Raw genomic sequence first — 15,939 nt, forward strand, 5'->3', positions numbered from 1 at the left:
GTGCAAGCTGGATTTCGAAAGGGCAGAGGAACCAGAGACCAAATAGCAAACATGCGCTGGATTATGGAGAAAGCTAGAGAGTTCCAGAAAAACGTCTACTTCTGCTTCATTGACTATGCAAAAGCCTTTGACTGTGTCGACCACAGCAAACTATGGCAAGTTCTTAAAGAAATGGGAGTGCCTGATCACCTCATCTGTCTCCTGAGAAATCTCTATGTGGGACAAGAAGCTACAGTTAGAACTGGATATGGAACAACTGATTGGTTCAAAATTGGGAAAGGAGTACGACAAGGTTGTATATTGTCTCCCTGCTTATTTAACTTATATGCAGAATTCATCATGCGAAAGGCTGGACTAGATGAATCCCAAGCCGGAATTAAGATTGCCGGAAGAAATATCAACAACCTCAGATATGCAGATGACACAACCTTGATGGCAGAAAGCGAGGAGGAATTAAAGAACCTTTTAATGAGGGTGAAAGAGGAGAGCGCAAAATATGGTCTGAAGCTCAACATCAAAAAAACCAAGATCATGGCCACTGGTCCCATCACCTCCTGGCAAATAGAAGGGGAAGAAATGGAGGCAGTGAGAGATTTTACTTTCTTGGGCTCCTTGATCACTGCAGATGGTGACAGCAGTCACGAAATTAAAAGACGCCTGCTTCTTGGGAGAAAAGCAATGACAAACCTAGACAGCATCTTAAAAAGCAGAGACATCACTTTGCCGACAAAGGTCCGTATAGTTAAAGCTATGGTTTTCCCAGTAGTGATGTATGGAAGTGAGAGCTGGACCATAAAGAAGGCTGATCGTCGAAGAATTGATGCTTTTGAATTATGGTGCTGGAGGAGACTCTTGAGAGTCCCATGGACTGCTAGAAGATCAAACCTATCCATTCTTAAGGAAATCAGCCCTGAGTGCTCCCTGGAAGGACAGATCGTGAAGCTGAGGCTCCAATACTTTGGCCACCTCATGAGAAGAGAAGAATCCTTGGAAAAGACCCTGATGTTGGGAAAGATTGAGGGCACTAGGAGAAGGGGACGACAGAGGACAAGATGGTTGGACAGTGTTCTCGAAGCTACGAACATGAGTTTGACCAAACTGCGGGAGGCAGTGCAAGACAGGAGTGCCTGGCGTGCTATGGTCCATGGGGTCACGAAGAGTCGGACACGACTAAACGACTAAACAACAACAACTTTGGATTAATACGTGAAATTCAGGCCACACACATCCTTTCCTTCCTTTGGGCCCAGTCTCTCCCACAGCTTTTCTTTCCCCTCTTTATGTGGGACCTACATACTACAAGCAAATATGAAACTCCCCAAATCCATGCCTTGCAATCCTTACATTTGCAGAAATGTTTGCAGGAAGGGGGTGCTTAAGCATTGCCCATCAATTGATCCTCATCTATATTGTATTGCAATATAGATATTCCAGTGTGTTAATGGTTTTTAAAAAATTGTTCTTCCCCACCCCCCGCGAAAGGATGTGGTACATTATGCATTTAATGCACCCTGGAAGCACATGTCCACCTTCAAATAATTCTGTAGTTAAGAGTTGCTGGGAATTGTAGGTCTGTAAGGGGTGAACTACTGAGCCCAGAATTTAATTTTTAGGTGGCTGGAGAATGTGCTTGGAATGTGTTTAAAAGATATACTGTGTATACAGCCTTAGTCTACTTAACAGAGCAGAGCTCAGTGGTACAGCATCTGTTTTGTGTGTAGAAAGCCCCAGGTTCAATCCCAGACATCTCCAAGTGTGGGAGATTAGCAGCCAAACCTAATAAATTCATATTCTTGCTAGTTAGCATGAGGAAGGTCTAATACCACAGGGCTGTATTGCTGATAGGCAGAAACTCAGACCATAGAAATACAATTGGTAGAGTGGGCTCCGTGTGATGTCATTTATCTTCCTCTCCTGGAGAGGAAGGACTCTATTGGCACTTCCTGTTCCTGTCTCTTCCTTTGACCAGCTGGATGCAGACATGCCTCTGCTTGCTCAACCTATAGCCACTTGCCTGAAGCCGGTTATACAGTAAATGTACGTAAGTGTTTTGCCTGCATTGTTTTGCTGCTACTGTTGCTGTGATCCAATGCATGGTTATGAAGTAAGTAAATCTTATTTTAAGACTTACTTCCCAGGTTGTTGCCTGATTCTTTATTAAGCAGGGTAAGAAAGGGGAAGCCAGCTTGCTTCATAGATGGATTTGCTCAAAACAAGGTTTTACAACCTAATCCCTATGCTTTTTGTTTTTGCTGCCAAGGGTGGGCTTTTAAAACTCTGTTCAACCCACAAATGTGGGGACCTGCAATTATTATATCCCCTCCTACCTATTAAAACCCATCCCACACCAAGTAGGTCTGGGGAAGCAGGTTCTCCCCTTAAGGAGAGCATGGGTTGTGGAAGGGTTAACAAGACATTCCCTGGTTTGTTGGGCGGGTCAGTTTGGGTGGCCACTGAGGGTATTGTTGCTGGGCAGAATGTTATCTTGCAATTATTTGATTGACAGCCACAGCCTTTATATACTGGGGCAAGCAGCTTTCACTTTCGCTTTTGGTGCTTGCAACAGATCTCCCTCCCTCCCACCCTCCCTATATTTACGGGTTTTTGTTTGTGCATGACGTTGCTGTGCCTGCCATGGGGTTGTCCGTATGGATGTGGGGGCCTAGTAGGAATTTTGCCACTTGGCTGATTGGCTGGTGCCTTGTGGTTTTTGCCTACTACATAGCAAAATGTCACAACTTGTAAGGTTGGCGGTTAGGCATTGGTTCAAATTGGATGGCGGAGGGGTACTGATTTGGCTGGGCCTGCCCCTCAAAATTGCTGCTGCCTTTAGGGGTATTCCGTTAAAGGAATCCTGGGGCTCCACATGTTTGTCCGTACCCCCAGTAGGGGCTAGGACCGCGCATGAGCCTCGGGGAGCATCTGGGGGAGAGATCAAGTGCTTGGTGGCCCTGCCCTGGCCTCTCTCAGAGGGTGCTTACCTATCCTGACTTCCCCAGTATGCTAGGGGAGTCAGATCTGTCCCAGGCGGGGGACAGATGGCATGGGAACCAATGCCTAAGCAACCACTCACATCAGTTGTATTTAAATAAAGTTGTGGCCAAAATTAATGCCAAAAACCTTAAACTTAAATTCTGTGTGAAGTGTGCGTTATTGGTGGGAAGTCTTGGTACCTCGACATGCAATGTCACGGAGAGTCACTGCTAGTCAGTATAAACAGTAACTGAGCTAGATAAACCAAAGGTCTGAAGAGGCAGCTTCTTTTGTTCCTACTTTGGATGGTGGGCTTGTACTCACGTTAGTCTTATAAGACACACTCAACCTTTCAGTGATTATACTTGCCCTGCTTTTAACGCGTGCTATAGATTTTTCAATAAGCGAGTCAGCCAAAGACATTTCTTTGGGGAACAAACTTGGTCCTTGTACAACATGGCTTGTTTCTCATACCGATTATCTTATTAAAATAATTTGGTGCAACAACAACAAACGGAGCAGGGAATGAGAACAGGCATGTGCCAAAATTCTTCAAATGGCTTGGCAGTAGTCAGGAAACTCAGGTATTATACAGTTAAGAAAAATCGCACTGAAGCTTTCCCTAAATATCCCTTTAAAAAAAATAAAAATAAAAACCCACCGCACACAGTCACAAAAAAAAGGCCTGCTCCATGTATATTATTTAACAGACCCAACCGACAATTGTTATTTTCTGCTTCCATGGACAGTAACTATTCTGGAGCGACAGGAAATGACACATCTCGCAGGCCCAACCTGGAATTCAACGCAAATTGTTAACACTGTTAGCCCACCAGCAGTAATCTAACTGATTCTCGGATGATTTAAAACAGATGCCAAAAATGCAAAAGGTGCACCAGACCAAAAGAAAAGCTTTTGGAGCCACGAAGACCCTCAGGTAGCACCTCAGACACATACCTGTGAGTGTCGTGACTTCACTTTCATGTCTCAACTGCTCTTTTCTCCTTCCACAACTGCATTCCTGTTGCTAACACATTGTCTGAAGGAAAAGTTAACTCCATCGCAGAACAAAGACCTTTTGATATCCTTGTAAGCCATTTGCCAAGTCATCTTTGCGTGTCTAACTACGCTAGAAGAGGAACTGTGTTGCCATTGTGTGAGTCTCGGGAGGCTACAATCGGCATGGGTTTGACTAAAAAAGGGAACAGAAACTGCAAAAGAAATGCATTTCGTTCTCTGAAAGGCCCCTTCATTTTAAACAGGTATTGTGTGAGCACTGAGAACATTCAGTGCTTCAGAACGAGGATTTTCTTCCCAAAAGTTAGAAAACAACATTCTTCCACTTCTATCTCTTTTTCAAAAGTGAAATATCTCAGACTCCCCACTCTATTTATCATGTACCTATTCCCACAAAGATTCTAGGTTCCAAGTCTTCCTACTCTAGTTTGTCTATTTAAAGTGTTCTTATGCCATTCTAGCAGTCATGGCTTCTCCCATAGAATCCTGGGAACCACCTGCGAAGGTCCTGGGAGCCCGTAGCTCTGTAAGGGATCTCCAAAGAAGCTCTGAGTGGGAATGGACATTTTAAAAATGTGAAGCAGTTAAAGGGAGAGCCCAGGTTTTTGCATTGAAAATATCACAAACTCCTAAACACCTTTGAGACGCATATGCATGGAAGTCTCATCCAAACCATTAGCTTCAGACAGCTGGAACTGTAGTAGAAGATATCAGAACAGGGGAAGATAAGATAAGAACTGATGGACTTTCCATGGTGTCAGTTCTCGTCCCTTAGATTTTGAAATTTAGCTAGCATGCATTGCACTAACAGAAAATTATGATGAGGAATTAAAAGAGTGATTATGATCTCATAATTTATAAATCAATTCCACTCTTTATTAGAAATCCTTCAGAAAAAGTATAGATAATTAGGCTGTTATATAGTAACTCATGCATATCAAATATCTCAGCCAAGGAGGTTAATTGAAGCTCTCTCTTCATCATTGTAAATGTCTCCAAACTGCTTTGACTGGGTCAAGTGGAAACAAAAAGAGGTACACTCTAATAGATGCTCTGAACAAATTAATGGCAGAAAGAAAACACTCATCAGAATAATATATTTCTTTGCATATTTATGGTTTAGCAAAATGAATAGGTGGGGGAAAAGATGATGGCCAGTTCTGTCTGAAGTGGTTTTTTATACAGACAGGCAGCTTGAATGAATAGTAGGCAACCTATTTTTTGACATCTCCAAAGCAGGACGGCAGGGATGTGCTTAGAGTAGGAAATGAACCCTTAATTTGCAAAGGGTTGCTTTGCTTCACACCTAGCTTTGGCTTGGGAACATAGGAAACTGCTTTGAACCAACTGGTCAATGTAGTTTGGTATTGTCTCCAAACAGACTGACGACCCCTGTGTAGGATTTCTGGCAGGCATCCTTCCCAGCCCCTACCTGGAGATGCCAAGTCTTCAACCTGGGTCTGTTTACATGCCAGACATGTCCTCTACCTCTTAGCTACAAGCTGATAATACATAGTAATGTTGGATCACACCAAAGATCCTTCTCATCCAGACTTCACAGTTTCTAAGAGCATCCTGCCAGTTGCCTATAGGAACTCACAAGACGGGCGTGGAAATAGTAGTTTTCCCTTCCTTTGTCTCCAGCACTTACTACCGTATTCAGAGTTATAGTTCCATAAACAGTTCACAACGAAGTTCACTATTCGGACCGATCCATACCTTACTAGCAACATATTTGTGTCTGCAACTTCCTAATGCCGTACTTTTGCATGTATAAGACTAGGGTTTTTTATTTAAAAATTATGTTCAAAATTGTGGGTCATCTTATACATGGATACCATCTCCCCCTATTTTCTCAATTTGGAGTCCCCTAACACATAGTAACACACTTATACATAGGGGTGTATACATACACGGAACAATACAGTACATTTGAAAGGCAGACATGTATCTAAACACACAAAAGTGTGTAAGTAGGGCTGGGGTCACTCGGTTTCTCTCCCCCCCCCGAGTCTTAAGTTCAGTTTGCCACATTTCCACATCAGCTTGCGGGTTTATTTTCCAATCTCTCAAAATTTGTCATCATCTTTGGTGCACAATGCACATTTCTCTTTGCAAAGCCATTTCCGTCGACATAATGGATTTTTGTGCGTTACTTTCACAGCTATATACATTTCTTCCACACACTTGCTCCAAACCTGCGCAAGTTTTGATTGAATAACCGCATCACAAAATTCAGAGGAGTGCTGATATCGAAAGATTGTAGAATCATAGAATTCTAGGTGGCTGTACATTGCTTTGCGTATTACTTTGGGAAGTGCAAATTTCCTCATGGAAATGTCAACCGAACTGAATGTCTCCCGCCCCCATCCTTACATGCAAATGAATACTTATTTATTTCAGTATTTCGGGCTGTTAACCAGGAGACACTCAGGTCATTCAAACGCTCATTTTAAAACAGTCCTCTCTATAATATAGAAGTGTGCTTCACAAACTCACACAAAGTTGCTATATGATTATCAACGGATCGGCTCACGTTCCACTCGATGATCTGGAAGCTTCTACTTAAGCAAGCAATTGGTTTTGTCTATCCAGCTGCTATCTCCTGGTTTCAATTCCTCACTTTAATGCACTTATTAATGGGGGGAATTTGCATGAGAACAGAACCTTTGTTTCTCAAGTATTTGTCTCCTCCTTCGCTCATAGCACCATCCTGCTCCTGTTGACGTGAATGAGGGTTTTGTTGCCAGATTCAAAAGGAAGGTAGCGCAGGTCCTCCTGGTGCTGAGAACTGGCTTGAGTCCTGACAAAGGCGAAGGGGGCTCAGCATCCTTCAGGTGCAGGCAATTTAAAGCACAATGGCTCCTTCTCTTCCCCTCCCCATTAGAGACTGTAATTAGCTGCCGCTGCAGCAGCAATCTTATATCGTCACCAGGGGTATTATGATTTTATGGGAGGGGCAAACAGCAGGATCACATGTATTTCAAAAGGGACTATTTTCATGCAAATATTCCTCATTATACAAAAGGAGGAAGATAAAATGGGGGGGGAGAGAAAGCAAGAACCGTAGAACTGAAAAGCATTATGTTTAAAAACAATGTTCTCCGTGCAATGATTTATTCATCGTGCAAGGGCGAGGGGGTTTCTCTCTTAATTCTTTTTATTCAGCTTTAACTCTTTTAGTATAAAACAGGATGGCAAAAGCAGGTTAAAAACTGAGGGGGAATCTACAGTTGCTTGTTAGTGGTGGAGGAAAGCAATACGGGCACGAAGAACTTTCCTCGGGGACTTCATTAAATCTGAGAGCAACCATCCTCAAAAATGCTTTGTCATAAGGATCGTTCATGGATTAATAGCAATAAGAACAATACTTTGCATTTGTTTACACAGTGCCGCCAGTGTATAAGGTGCTTGCATTGAGCTGGGTTGACAAGAAGAACAACCTCCTGCTCCAGCAAGCATACAACTTCAGCACTGCAGGGAAATGGGAGACAGGAGAGAGAATGGTAGAAAAGCAGAGCTGTTGACTGATGCTCTTATATCACAGGGATACAGTGGTGCCTCGCTAGACGAAATTAATTCGTTCCACGGGTCTTTTCTTATAGCGAAAAATTTGTCTAGTGAATCCCATAGGAATGCATTGAATTTTTTTTAATTATTTTTTTTTGCCCATAGGAACGCATTAATTGAATTTCAATGCATTCCTATGTGAAACCGCGATTCGCTAGACGAATTTTTCGTAAAACGCATTCGTCTAGCGAGGCAAGCTCCGCTCGAAAAATCCTTTTATTAAGCGGAAATTTCGTTAAGCAGGGCATTCGTTAAGCGAGGCACCACTGTAAAGGGGTGGGAGAAATCTCTTTCTCGTTTTTTTTCAATCTTAAGTTCATGTCTCTACAGATTTTTATTATTTTAAAACCCTAATGAAAAATCGTCAGCATTTAAATGCATTTTTCTGCTGATACACACAGTTTTGTATGCAACTTTGCCGAAATTTGCAATTTTGTACTTTTTGCAAGCAATTTCTCTTAATGCAACGTATTTTTGCACAATATTGTCCACAAATTATGCAGATTTTCTACCATGGTATATGCATCCTTTGCATGCATTTCCCAGCTGGAGAATGGCTGGGCTTTAGTTCTCATGTTGCTTTGGGAACTGCATATTAGAAATGTTCAACTTCAAAAGAAAACTGAACTGGATTTCTCCCCCACCCGAATCATAATGTCTACTAATCAGGTCATCTGGATCTGGAAACAGGGTTGGTAGAGAAGGCACCATACACATTCAAATTCTATAGACCTTTTTCTGAAGGAAAAAAAACTTGCGTGTTTAGACCTTTAAACCTCCCCCCTTAAATAAATTCAGACAAGACTCAAATTTTGGTTTGGTTTTTGGCATAATTTTGGTCACAACTTTATTGATTACATCAGGTGAGTGGTTGCATAGGCTCTGGTTCGACTAGCTCCCTGCACCATTGCAGGTAGCGCTGACCCAGAGCTCCATCATAGGTCAGCCTAGGGTGAACACCTGGAATGGCAGAAAGCCGGGGAGATGCTATGTCCACCACCCAGATGTCCTCCTGCACTCAAGTACGGGCAAAACCCCTTCACAGGGTTGACCAAACCATTGAGTTCCTGGATTCCTTTAACAGAATACCCTTCACATAGGGAAGGCGAGAGCATTCCCCCATCCCTATCACCTGAATCAGAGCCTATCCACAACCTTACAGATTGTGACGATTTGCTACACGGCAGGCGAAACCCAAATGGCAGCAGCCAATCAGCCAATTGGGGGAAATTCCTGCTGTGCCCCTGTCCCAACGACACACGACAGCATAGCAAGGTCAAGCGCATAAGCCCTAAAATGAGGGAGAGGTGGGCGGGTGTTCTGATGTACTGACCAAAAGAGGAAGCTCTGGGTCACATGCATGGGCATATATAGGTCCCTTGATCAGTTTGTCTGGCGCCCCATTGGCCTGATTAAACCCAGCATCAAGGGACCTACCAATAGGGTGTTGTGGCTATCCAATCGTACCCACCCACAACACAGGGTTTGGTTGCCCTCTTTGAGGGAGGACACAATTTGCTATTATATTTCAAACTTGTCCCCAAGGAGCAAGATTTTACGACTCTTGCTCAGGGACTAGACAGGACATGAACATGATCCAACATAGACATACCAAAACTTTGTTTGGGGTTGGGATGCAGTTAATCCAAAATCAGATCCATCTTTACTGCAGTAAGCCTATCTGCCCGAGCCGGGAAGTGGAGCTTTGATTGGAAGCGCCTGTCAAAAATCTGAGTGACGGCTGTACTTTTCGGAAGCATAACCCATAATCCCCATTTTCACTGGATAGAGTTCCTCATCGCAAACGCTTGGCCTTCTTTCCCCAGCTCTGACAAGAAATAGCACTTTTCGCCAAGGAAGGATGACCCGGCATCTACTGCCAAAGGCATTTATGTTCAGACACAGTTGATATATGGGCTGCTGTTCACAAATTATCTCGCAGAATCTCTCTTCAAAAACACCTGTATATTTTAATGCAGCCGGAATTTACTGCTTGTCAGGGAGGTGCAGGCTGAGCCACGTTTTGTCAATCATAGCCCAAAACCTTTTACTTAGAGGTGTTTTTCGTACTGCCTGGGGGAATCTGACATCTCATAAAACTTAAAAATGAATTTGCTCTGCAGGAGGGAGGGGGGGAGGAAAAGGTGACCGAAAATTGTTTCTAATTAATCAAAAAAAGACAATGTAGTGTATGTCGTGTTGAAACATGAATTGACAGCTTTCGTTGGAAAATAATATATTAGCCCCAGGTTTGTGCGCTTCTTAATTTTCTTTGGGTCTCAGCAATTATGTCAAATAAGTGTATTATTTCTGTGGAAGTCTTAGAATGATGACCACCTGAGTTCTAAATGATACACTTCATAGACCGAAGCAGACTTTTGATCTCTATGTGTAGGTCACCTATTCTTTACATCCAAATACGAAAAAAAATATAATATTAAAAACATTTAGGGTGCAATCCTATGTTCCTTGAATGGGCTTCACAGAGGACATAGGATGTAGCAGATCTCCCACTCTGATACCTAATGCCATAGCCCTACCCACCTTGTCCCCTGCTTCTGCATAAGCCTCTGATGCTCTGGCCAAACAGACATCAGAGCTCTCACGCTGAAAGGGACAAAAAAGGGAAGGATCCAGTGTTATTCTGGTGCCCTGACATGACGTCAAACTCTAGGAGGTGGCCTAAATCTCTCCCGATCTAAATCATTTCCAATAAGAGAAGATGAAGCAGAAATGCGAGAGCATTCCCCCAAACTCAATTCTGCCCTGGTGGTGAGAGTCAATGGTACTGATAATCACCATGATTTTGTCCCAAGCCAGCCTTAATGCCCTTTTGCATGAGCCTGCACAATCCCATCTGTTTTCCTGCTAGGCATCTGTTTCAATATTTCTGGTTACAGGTAGGTAGCCGTGTTGGTCTGGATCGAAGTAAAATAAAAAAAATTCCTTCAGTAGCACCTTAAAGACCAACTAAGTTTTTATTTTGGTATGAGCTTTCGTGTGCATGCACACTTCTTCAGATACAGTGAAATGGAAGTTCCATTTCACTGTATCTGAAGAAGTGTGCATGCACACGAAAGCTCAATATTTCTGGTTTCATGACATTTGTGCCTAGGGATGGGCAAATCAGTCTGTTTCAGGGTCAGGTCATTTTTGCACCTTTTAACCCGTAATTCTCACAATGGTTTTTAAAAGTCCTCACAAAAATGCACATTTACGGCAAGTAGGTATTTCAATGCATGCTTTACAGTATGCTCTATCTCGAAAGACATATTTAAATGCAATATTTGATACGTTTAAACTGCCAAGAGCTGCATTGCAACATTCAGAAAGGTGCAAAATCTGGAAAATAGCAAAGTTCCAATTGGCACATTAGTCCAAGATGTGCAGCTCTAGTGTTTTCTTAAAAGAATTTCCAAATAAATCCTCAAAAATCTTTTGTTGTACCAATAACATCCCAATTGGGACAATTCCTTCCTGTATTCCCAGCAGAACTACAGGACCAGTGTGGGAAGCAGCCATGTCTCAATGGGTCACACACCATTCAGGTAACATGTAAACTGAACCTTTCTCCTTCAAAAATGGAACATATAGTTGGCATGTTAAACTGTGGTTAAAGGTATTCTTGAAACTGTGCATGCCAGTTTTTCAAAAATGTGTGCATATACTTGAGTTCTTCAATGTACTGTCTTCCAAATGGGTAGCCATGTTAGTCTGTCACAACAACAAAAAGTGTCATCCAGAACCCTAAAGACTAAAATATTTATTATGGCACAAGCTTTTGAGGATTAGTACTGGCTTCCCATCAATGAGGTTGATTTCTCAATATCTAGTTTCCTAATCTCAGGAAGTCTTTTCCTTGGTGGACTCTTGCAATATAGTTATGGGACCCCTATGCATTATGGGGGACTCGGGTGGCGCTGTGGGTTAAACCACAGAGCCTAGGGCTTGCCGATCAGAAGGTCGGCAGTTCGAATCCCCGCAACGGGGTGAGCTCCCGTTGCTCGGTCCCTGCTCCTGCCAACCTAGCAGTTCAGACGCACGTCAAAGTGCAAGTAGATAAATAGGTACCGCTACAGCGGGAAAGTAAACGGCATTTCCGTGTGCTGCTCTGGTTCGTCAAAAGCGGCTTTGTTATGTTGGCCACATGACCTGGAAGCTGTATGCGGGCTCCCTCGGCCAATAAAGCGAGATGAGCACCGCAACCCCAGAGTCAGTCACGACTGGACCTAATGGTCAGGGGTCCCTTTAACTTTATGCATTATGGAGGATGAAGGAAAAGTCTGGTATTCTCCCCTAGTATACTCATGTTGAGAGTCAGTCCTACTGTCGGGCATATTGTCATGCCGAACTCAGGCAGCAGATGTTGATGGGCAGGGAGTTGGTTGATGAGATGTTGGTGGGCAGAGCTATGTGCCACTCTCCCAGCCCTGCAGCTCAGAGGTTATCCTGCTGCTCACAGTTGTGATGGAGGGGAGCTTGCCAAATGCAAGTGCGGAAATAAGATTCAACTGCAAGTCTAGTCAGCTTCTAGGGATATAGGAGGCTGCCTTACACCAAGTCAGATCATTGGTCCGTCTACATAGCTAAGTGCTGTCTACAGTGTCTGGCAGTGGTTCTTCAAGGACCTCTGTTTTGTCCTTCGCCTCAGGCAGCAAAATACCATGGGCAAAATGCCCTGCCCCAGGTTTCCTAGGCAGGAACTCAGGAAAGTGCATGGGGGGGGACTATTTTCCTTTACGAGCATGGTCTTTGAGTGGCTGAAGTGTTATCTATAATCTAAAAGCAAAAAAGGGGAAGGGGTACCTTCAACAGTATTATTTTATACAGGTGACAATAGTGCAGATTCCAGCAATCTATTAACACTCACGGGAGTAATCAGAATATATTTCTTTAGTTGGCTGACAACCCTAACAATATTTAAGACTAAAGTATAAAGTGGCATTTCAAGAGAAAATTGAAAATTAGTAGCAGCCATTTAAGAAAGGGAGAGTTGGGAGAAACAGCACATTTAATTAGAAGCTCATGAAAAAGACAGTAAAATTATTACTAGCATTAATCATTAATGATGCCAACTGCAGTCTAGATAGTCTGTGTTTACATAGCTTTTACTGTTTCACTTGAGTTTATTTTGTTAAAATGGCTCATAGGAAGGTGAAAGTGAGCTTTAATTTCTTCCCACAAAGCAAGAAATGTATTTTAGGAAATAAACAGAATATCTTGCTTGCTGAAACAGTGCTATGTCGCAGCAGCCATATTAAACCTGCACTTCTGACACGTGGCATTTTTCAAGATTAATGTGAGAGGTGACTGGTAAAGGTTTATGGTCTATGAAACCAAGAGTGATGCTAAAGGAGGACAAGAAGAAAGGGACTTGGGAGAAACACAGGCCTACGGATGACTAGAGAAATGACTCAGGAGATTTCGATGTTTGAGGCAGACCATTCCATTGGCATCACACCCACCCATACTCATTATAGTAAGGAAATAGAGCAACAGACTCGACAACTTGCCATTCATTAATGATGTCCCCAAGCTGCCACTTGAAACTTCTCCCTGTTTCATGATGTCCAAATTCAATTCTATTCAAATAAAATTCAAGTTACAGGCTAAAGGAAGGAAGGATTTGGGCATATCAACACCACAGCTAACTGAAATATGCTCAATCAAGTGCAGCATTATAATAAGGTGGTTTAAAAAAGCCCCTTGAAGTAACCAACTGGTTTTGCTTCATAGGAAATCCCTCTTGCCGCAAGAGAATGAGTCTGAACATTCAGAAGGTTTTCTAATGCCTTTGGGTGTACAAGGAATGTGCCATCATTGGCATGATTCACTTAGAGAGAGAGAAATGCCTGCAAAGCCCCACATTGCAGAGATATATGTGGGAAATCTAGTTAGTTAGATCCAAATGAAAATACACGCTATCATCATCCAGCAGCAAAAGAGAGGCCTGACCCACACTGATTTCTACAGCATCAAGAACCTTTTCATTAGTCTTCAGAAACAAATATTATATGCTCCACCTATAAGGGGTAGCGGCAGCAGCACCTCCTCCTTGGGCCAGTTGAGTTTCCCAGACTGTGATTTGGAACTTGCCTCTATCATGTCTCTATATAACTACATAAAACTCAATGGATAACTAGCACGACAGAGAGGGTTACACTACAGCTTCTCACTCTGAAATCTAGCTTTCTGTGTGTGCAGGGTTTTTTGTTTTTTTTAACAAACAACAACAACATGGAGGCTTATCTGAATCATGTGATTCCTCACCTGTAGTCTGAAATGCAACACTATAGTTATATGAGCCTCAACTCTCACCTAGATGTAATCCCACGTAAGAGAAGACTATTCGTAAAAGCTTGAACCAGTGACAGGCCCCCAGGGCCAATGGCCAATGCTGTCATTTGGCCGAAGAGGCAGCCACTCAGGGAAGAAGAAGAAGAAGAAGAAGAAGAAGAAGAAGAAGAAGAAGAAGAAGAAGAAGAAGAAGAAGAAGAAATAATTATTACTTATACCCTGCCCACTGGCTGGGTTTCCCCAGCTACTCTGGGCAGCTCACAACAGAATATTAAAAACACGATAAAACTTCAAACATTTAAAACTTCCCTAAACAGGGCTGCTTTCAGATGTCTTCTAAAAGTCAGATAGTTGTTTATTTCCTTGACATCTGATGGGAGGGCGTTCCACAGGGAGGGCGCCACTACTGAGAAGGCCCTCTGCCTGGTTCCACAGGGGGGCACAAACCTCAGAGGGGCACAGTACTGACCTTTGAGAAGGACAGTTTTATACAAATCAGTTTTTTGTAATAGCTTGCAAATTTCTGATTATATTTTAATTTTATATTTTGAAGATTTTTATCATTTCTACAAAACATCTGTTTCTTTTTTAATAATTTAGCATTTTGGGGGGAGCGGGGTGCAAGTAGTTGGTGCAAAATAGTTGCCCATGGTGCAAAAATGCATTGCATGGGGCAAAAAACAGCCCGACACTGGTACTGTAACACACACACACACACACACACCCAAAAAACCATATGTAAGACACCTAGAACTCCTCTTGGTGCGGGAGGGAATTACTAATGATTGCATTACACATTGTTAGTTTTGTAAATCAGGCATTTAAAAAAATGATTCATCTATTCAGAGTTTTGATGAAACTTTGGATTCCAAAGCAAAGAACAGAACAGGTGTTGACATTTATTCTATACCTACTATTTTTCTATGTCAGCCTGTCTTCTTTTCAAGGTTGGCAACAGCTGAGGAATGCCACAGAAAGTCTAGCACTGTGTCATCATGTCTCGAAGAACTTATGCCTGCTTGCAAAGTTCCTTTCACTATTCCAACCACAAAGCATGCAAGGTTAACAATGAAGCTATTTATGCATTTAGTAAACAAACACAGGGCTCTATGAAGTCACACATCTCGCTATGTAGATTTTTAAAAAATAGAAAAACACCACAGAATCTGAACACATGGTGCAGTTGCCCGACTTAGTTCAGAGCACATCGGCACAACGCCTCATTTAGCTGTTTCGTCAGTGCAGCAACATAAAGAAAAATTAACTTTTGCCAGAACACATGGGGCATGGTGTCCCTCAAGCATTGTTCTTCATCAAGCAAATATCAAAAGAATTCTTTTAGGTCCTTGCCAAGCATAGGGAAGGCCCTAGTTAGGTATGTGCTATATGCAGGTAATAAATTAGTTCTGTCACAAGTTAAGTATTTGGAGATTTAAAGGTGCACAATTCAGTCCCTCCCTTGCGGCAGTTTGATGCCAACAGCTTTCGTCCCCACAAGCAAAGTGTTGTACAGTGGTACCTCTACTTACGAATTTAATGCGTTCCGAACTCACATTTGTAAGTCGAAAAAAATTGTAAGTCGAATCCCATAGGAATGCATTGGGAGAAAAAAATTCGTAAGTTGAAGCAACCCTATCTAAAAATTCGTAAGTAGAAAAAATCCTATCTAAAATGCATCCAAGATGGCGGACGGAGCTCCATTCGTAAGTAGAAACATTCATAAGTAGAGTTATTCGTAAGTAGAGGTACCACTGTATTTGAAAGAGAGTTGCGAACATCTAGGGCAGGCTTCCTCAACCTCGGGCCTCCAGATGTTTTTGGCCTACAACTCCTATGATCCCTAGCTAGCAGGACCAGTGGTCAGGGATGATGGGAATTGTAGTCTCAAAACATCTGGAGGGCTGAGGTTGAGGAAGCCTGATCTAGGGCAAGGTGTGAACCTTTTTGGCTCTAAGCTCACAAGTAAGGGACCAGCTAGATCAGGGTTTGCCAAACTTGGGTTTCCAACTGGTTTGGGACTACAACTCCCATCATCCCTAGCTAGCAGGACCAGTGGTCAGGGATGATGGGAACAGTAGTCCA

The 15,939-nt window shown here is 42.7% G+C and overlaps 1 long non-coding RNA gene across 1 annotated transcript in view; it reads right to left on the reverse strand.

The window, feature by feature from the left end:
* The window catches only part of LOC148685861 (uncharacterized), a 78,591-nt gene extending 74,465 nt beyond the window's left edge, over positions 1-4,126 (reverse strand). The window contains exon 1 of the long non-coding RNA XR_015949838.1: positions 3,931-4,126. This is a non-coding gene — a long non-coding RNA (uncharacterized LOC148685861). The remainder of the gene's footprint in view (positions 1-3,930) is intronic.
* Between the last annotated feature and the right edge of the window lie 11,813 nt (positions 4,127-15,939).

Source organism: Zootoca vivipara, chromosome 4 (assembly GCF_965207765.1).
Source record: "Zootoca vivipara chromosome 4, rZooViv2.hap1.1, whole genome shotgun sequence".
Classification (NCBI taxonomy): domain Eukaryota; kingdom Metazoa; phylum Chordata; class Lepidosauria; order Squamata; family Lacertidae; genus Zootoca; species Zootoca vivipara.